The sequence below is a fragment of the Etheostoma spectabile genome, chromosome 24 (genome assembly GCF_008692095.1).
Source record: "Etheostoma spectabile isolate EspeVRDwgs_2016 chromosome 24, UIUC_Espe_1.0, whole genome shotgun sequence".
Classification (NCBI taxonomy): Eukaryota; Metazoa; Chordata; class Actinopteri; order Perciformes; family Percidae; genus Etheostoma; species Etheostoma spectabile.
This window is the reverse complement of record NC_045756.1, coordinates 15322308-15329204: the sequence shown is the minus strand read 5'-3', so window position 1 is coordinate 15329204 and position 6897 is coordinate 15322308. Positions and strand designations below refer to the sequence as shown.

Here is a 6897-nt window from a genome sequence, read left to right as displayed (position 1 = left end):
ACTACAGTAAACTATTAGAAAACAATAATATGAAGGTATGTGGAATCTACTAAATAGTTTATAGACAGGGCACGAGACTTAGAATTATCCCCGTATTATCTTGTATAAAATATGTTAAGGAAGTGGAGAAAGTGGTAAATATTTAATAAATATTTTTGCAAATGTTGGACCAGATTTAGCTGGAAAAATCCTGTTCCACAGATATCGCAACAGATATAATGATTTATTGAAAGAAATCAATGCTCAATGTTCTGAAAGCAGTACAAGGAAAATAAATAAAGATATTGTTAAAAAATAGAATCAAGATAGTAAAAAATGTAATTTAGGCGATCTCATAACCATTAACTCCCATTTTTAATTTGTCATTCCAAACTGGTAATTTCAAATTAAAATGAAAATAGCAAAGTCATACCTTTGAACAAAACTGGAGTAAACACAGCTTCACAATTCACAATAATTCTCAAATCTCAAAAATTCAATGACGATTGGCATTCATAGATAAAAACAATTACTTACTGACAGGCAACATGGATTCAGAAAAAAAAGGTCACCATCACTAGCTTTAACTGATCTCATAGAAGAAATTACAAATTTCACAGACAAACAAAGAATATGGAGTTGGGGTAGTCATTGATTTGAAAAAAAGCATTGGATACAGTTAATCATTAAATATTAATCATAAATTGGAAGAGTTTAATGGTTAAGCAGTTATTAAAAGACAGGCAACAATTTGTGAAGTTGGGAGATTATTTATTGCGTGTGGTGTTCCCCTGGGTGTAATATTGGTACCATACTATTTATCCTCAATATAAACGACATATGTAAAGTATCTGAACTATTGAAATTTGTATTATTGCCGATGACACAAACAACTTTCCAGGACTTAACTTCAGAATTCAGAAAAATAAAGTGGTTTGACACAAATGATTTCTCATTAAAATGTGTAAAACCAAATTCATGATATTTAGTAATAGTAAATCCATCAACAAGTTGAGTTACAGATAGAAGATGTCAATATAGGAAGAGTAAATGAAATGAAATTTCTTGGGATGAGAGATGAAAAGATTTGCTGGAAATCTCATAAAAATATCCAAACAAAGACTACAATCACTCCACATTTTTCTGTTGTTCAATGGTGTTACTGTATAAATGACTGTGTAGAGGTTCGGGAAACACATACAGTGGCTTGAGAAAGGTTACACACCCAGGCTAAGTTGATTAAAAGAGGAATAAAACAAACAATTTTGGAAATTGATCTTAATGCCTTAATAAAAAAAAAAAAAGGAAAATCCAACCTGTTGAGGACATCAATTTTCTTTGTGAATGAATAATGTATTGTAAAAAATAAATAAATATTCTTCCTTAAAACACAGGGGCATAAGTATACACCCCCCTATGTTAAATTCCCATAGAAGCAAGCACATTTTTATTTAGAGGCCAGTATTTCATGGATTCGGATACTATGCATCCGATAAAGTTCCCTTGGCCTTGGAATTAAACTACCCCCCCCCCCCCCCATCATCACATACCCTCCATACCTAGAGATTGGCATGGTGTTATTTCCGTTAGTCTAATAGTGGTTTGATTTGCATTGAGAGATGATCTTATGGAAAGTTTCCCTTGTCTGTCTTTGTTAGTTAAATAAATAATCAGTTCATACTTTCATGAATTTGTGTGTTTTTGTCAATTTATAGCATTTGGAGAAAATAAATTGATAAAAGAACTTGTGTATGACAAATATAAAAAGAAAAGAAAAAAAAGGAAATGTCAAAAAAGAGAAAATGTCAATAAAAGTGACTCAATGTGAACAAATGTAAAAAGAAAAACGTGGAAAAATGCCGAACTAAGTGACAAAAATGTCAAAAACGTGATTAATGTATAAAAAAAGCTTAACAATTTGGGAAAAACACCCAAAAATTTCAAAGGATCAGAAACAGTTGACAAATGTTAAAAAAATGACAAAAAACAATGGGGAAAGACACAAAAGGGGGGAAAAGAAAACACATACAAAAAACATATACACACACAATTTTGACTAAGAAAAACAAAAAATTGAAGGTTGAGGGGAAGACAACGCAAGGGTTAATTACCTACTCAGCTCCAGCTGAGCTCTCGTCTTACTCGTACAGTACCACACACACACACACCCTGTCCCTTTATGGATCTTGGTTGATTTAGATATTGTTTTCATTTTGCTTTAATAATTTTGTGAATAAACGCTTAAGAATATATGTGAAGTCTAAGTAAGTCTAAGTCTTTGTACAAAAGGGAATTTTGCAGTGACACAAACCAGACATCTTTCAACTTTTGCAAAGTCAAGTATGTTAATAAAGACAAAGTCAAAATTAGTATGTCAAAACAAGTCAAAGGATAGCATGTCATAACAATAATAAAAATGTCCTGTTGTAGTATATCAAAAACGTCATTGAAACAGCATGTCATAAAAAAGTTGTTAAAAGTGATAAAGGTCATGCGTCAAAATCTGAAAGGAAGCAGTAAACTCACCCTATTTTTTCCCTGATGGTGCTACAAGTGAGCAAAAAATCGGTGTTGAAATCATAAAAAACAACAACTTAAAAACACAAAGTTCCTCGGTTAAAATCAGCAAAACCTAGAGAACTCCTTCAGTAGGGGGGGTTTTCTGCATGTGTACACGGAGTAAGACGGTTAGGTTCTGGGCTGCTTCAACTGTCCCTCTCCACTCTGGGAGGGTTTTTTGACCCGGAGATACACGAATCGTTGCTGTGATGCAACAATTCGAGTCACTGGTGGACACTGGTTACGATAATTAGGCATGCCAGGATCACAAACCTACGCATCAGACTGTTGAGCCAGGATCTGATCTGAAAAAAAATCCAGGAATTTTGACACTCAGGTCCATCTGGTTTTATTTTCAAAAAAGCTCGTAAAACATCAATCCCCGTGCACAGTCAATCCATAACAATGTTATTTTCAGGACAAACTGGGGTATTAAAATAGTTGTGCTGCAGTGAGATCAATTGAATGGAAAAAAACAAAAAACGATAAAGATAAATAAATAAAACGGAAATTGATCTTGGTGGGCAGTGGCTAGAGCTTAGAAGGGAGGTCACCGGTTCAACCCCAGAGCGGCGGAACAAATCTGGGTGCAAAAAGTAAAAGAGCGCGTTGTTACTCCCTCATTACCACCACTGAGGTGCCCTTGAGCAAAGCCCTTAACCCCAACCTGCTCAGCACACAACAATATGTACTGATCATCCACACAGCAATAAAGCTAAAGACAGTTCTCTTGTTTGGCAGTCAAACAGTGAAAAAAAACCTAACTCAAAAAAAGTTTAAGTTCAAGAACCTTTATTTGTCCTAAGGGGTGATTAATTTTGCGCAGTAGCAAAAAATTGACACAAGTACATGACAACAAAGACGACAACATCAATTAAAATACAGTATCAAACCAATGGCAAAATAAAAAGATTGTATATTTATTGATATCACACAGCAATGCTACACAAGCATTTGTGTAGTCTAATACTGTTATAATATACACACACACACACGATACGGAGTTATCAGTGGAAAAATGAACATAAACATTATAACTCATGTAAAGAACAACTCTTTACATTTCTTCAAAAAGGCCCAAACTTATGCCAAAACTCAAAACTGTAATCCGTTTTCTCTGAACGGTATAGACTCTTGGTCACTTTTGTGAATTCGAGTGATCTGTCAAAGCTGCATTGCATCCCAAAACATCATGGAACACATGAATGGTAGCATCACAGCTATCAGCGATCAGCAGAGAAAAATTCATGGTTATGTACATACAGTGTAAATCTTGGGAAGAATTTAGATTAATTTGCTCAAAGACTCAGAAAGGCACAGTTCCAGGCTCGATAAAAAAACCTCCGTAGGGACTACAAAGAGACCACCACGATGGCCGGAATGTAGCATATAGCTGGAAAAGACATTAGAAGTCTCTAGCGCTTATGGCTGTAAAATGTTTAAATATGAATCGGAATGCAGTTTTTTGCTGTTTTTCATCGGTTAGGGTTAAATGAGTTATAACAAATGTATAACTTAACTTCTTCCTCCAGTAAATTGCTGTTAGCAAATCAGATGAGAAGTGGTATTTATTGGCACAGGACTTAAGAGTGATGTTCACATGAACAGAACACTGCCTGTATTCTTTTTACGGAAACCTTCATAGAAATTATCAGTCAAAATTCAAGTAACAGCGACAGTAAAAATTTTATTAATCTATTAAACTTTGCAATAGATCGCATGATTCCCTGAGTGGTAGATCATGTGAACCACGGATCTATGGTCCGTTACACCACAATAATGTATGTAGTAAGAATTTACAAAACAAAACAAACTCATATTTGGAAATTATTTTTATTGTTAATTGTCACTTTTCCAAAACTAAAAAAGTATCAATAATTCTGTATTCAAATAACCAATTAGAAACCATTTGATCGTCGACAACTGGCATCTCATTTCTTTGCGGAGTGAAACGTGGTGGGTTTAGGTTACTTTGATGGTGAAACTTTTGTCACATAGTTTACAGAGGAAGGGTTTCTCTCCGGTATGAATCGGTTGATGGACTTTCAAGTGATTTAACTGAACAAAAGCGCATCACATTGGTACACCTGTAAGGTTATCTCCAGTGTGGATGCGTTGATGGATTTTGAAGGAGTCAGAACGTGCAAAGCTGCGCCACATTGGATGCATTGTAGGTTTCTCTCCTGTGTGACTGCGTGATGGTTTTCAAGTTACCCAAGTGCGCAAAACGGCACCGATTGCCACAGCTGTACGGTTTCTCTCCCGTGTGTGTGGGTAGAGCATTTTGAAGCGCCAACACTCTGAAAACTGCGCCACATTGGTCACAGCTGTACGGTTTCTCTCCGGTGTGAATACGGTGATGAATTTTAAGCTAATAACTTGTGAATGCGGCCCCACACTGGTCACACAGTACTACGTTACAGTAGTTTTCTCTTGTGTGAACGCGTTGGTGGCCTTTAGGTGACTGCTCCGAGAAAAACTTTCTTGCACTGGTCACAGTGTATGGTTCTCTCCAGTGTGAATACGTCGAGGGTGTTTAGGGTAGTCTAGAAGAGAAAGATCGCCCCACATGGTACAGCTGTATGGTTCTCCTCCAGTGTGAATGCGTCGATGATTGTTTAGGGTATTACTAGAAGAAAAGATCTCCCACATTGGCCACAGCTGTATGGTTTTTCTCCAGTGTGAACTCTAATAGAATCTTTAAATTTGTAGCTGTTTTAAAGGATTGTCACAATGCTGACAGCTATGGCATCCGAGTCCCCTTCCGCTTGTTTCTGTAAAAACAGAGAGAGAGAGAGCGAGAGAGAAAACAAGGTGAGAGGAAGGTGAAGCAAGCCATGTCAAACCATAAACAACATGGACACAGGAGAGTAGATAACGTATGGGCATCCTATTTCTGCAGTGCAATGGTAACAAACTTGTTAAAAAAGGTGCAACAATGGGGGAGGGGAGAAGCCAACAAGTATAAACCCACTGTTTTCCTCAATATGTAACACGAATAATTGTAATTTACAAATATCCACCACAACGGCATGCTGGGTAACATTTAGTGCAGCTAGCCAGTTAGCATAACAGTCTGTTAAAATGGGAGCGAATCCAGTCGCTACTGACCTTCAAGAACAGATAAGAAAGATAGAACGCTAATTCAATTCACTTATTTATATAGCCAGAAACACCTGCAGGAAGCGATAGGAGGAGAGGGGAGAGAGCACAAGACGCGGAAAGGGAAGAAGTTGAGTTAGTAACATACAGCGAACAGTATGCCCAAGAGAGGAACCGTCTGCTGTTCCAGAAGAAAAAGAATACAACTTAATTAGCACTGTTGTTGCAGGTGCTAAAGTTACTCGGTCACGCTAAGGCTAGACCTGCCAACTCATGCATGCCAGCAACATTACGTATACAATAGCAACTAGGGATGAGCGAGTACAGCATTATCTGTATCTGTTTACCACATGAATTATCTGTATCCGGATCCGTACTCGGAGTGGGGGGTCCTAAACCGGAAGTGGTCAGATTTAACCCGGAAGTGTGTCAGGTTCTCTTGAAATGTGCGGGGCTTTAACTGGTATGTTATTAAGCATGCAATTGATATGAGTTGATCAAAATTGTTTATTATTGATGATTAGAAAACTATTTACATGACAGCATCGAGCTTCAGATCAATGTGTGTGCATGGTAACAAACTATATAGGCCTACAGTATATAACAAGTTTTGCAACAATAAATACAACAATGTGGTTGCAATTATTAAGTAAATGTAATGAACAGAGTTTTATACTCAATAATATAACTTTATTTTTTAACTTTTAATTTTTCTATATCAGGTGATAAAAAAAATATTATTGTTCTTTTTATTTTCCACCGGTATGTGTGAGTGTCTGTGTGTGAGTGAGTAAGATATATACACTACCGGTCAAAGGTTTGGGGTCATTAGAAATTTCCATTGCCCTCCATTATAGACAGAATCCCAGCTGAGATCAGTTGCATTGTTTTTTAACCAGGGCAGTAATCAGATTACATTAGGGCGACATCATTGCAAATAGGTTGCCAGTGTTTTCTAGTTACTTTTTTTAAATGATATCAGATAGTAACATAATGTGCCTTTGGATATTGAATGAATGGTTGTTATAATGGGTAATGTAGATATTGCATTAAGATCAGCGGTATTCTGTCTATAATGGCGTGTAGGGACATCTAAGTGACCCCAAACTTGGACGGTAGTGTATATTATATATATAATATATATATATAGAGGAGAGAGAGGGGGGCGGGGGGTTGGAATGTGTTTGTGTGTCTTAATTTGTATATTATTATTATAACCGCAACTGCCTTTATTTTTTTTATAAAACACAGCAAGAA

At 36.5% G+C, this 6897-nt stretch overlaps 1 protein-coding gene across 1 annotated transcript in view; it reads left to right on the top strand.

Annotated features, from left to right (window-relative positions):
• LOC116673699 (zinc finger protein 431) overlaps nt 1-6897 on the top strand; it is a 193334-nt gene that overhangs the window by 182988 nt on the left and 3449 nt on the right. The gene's annotated exons all lie outside the window — the stretch shown is intronic.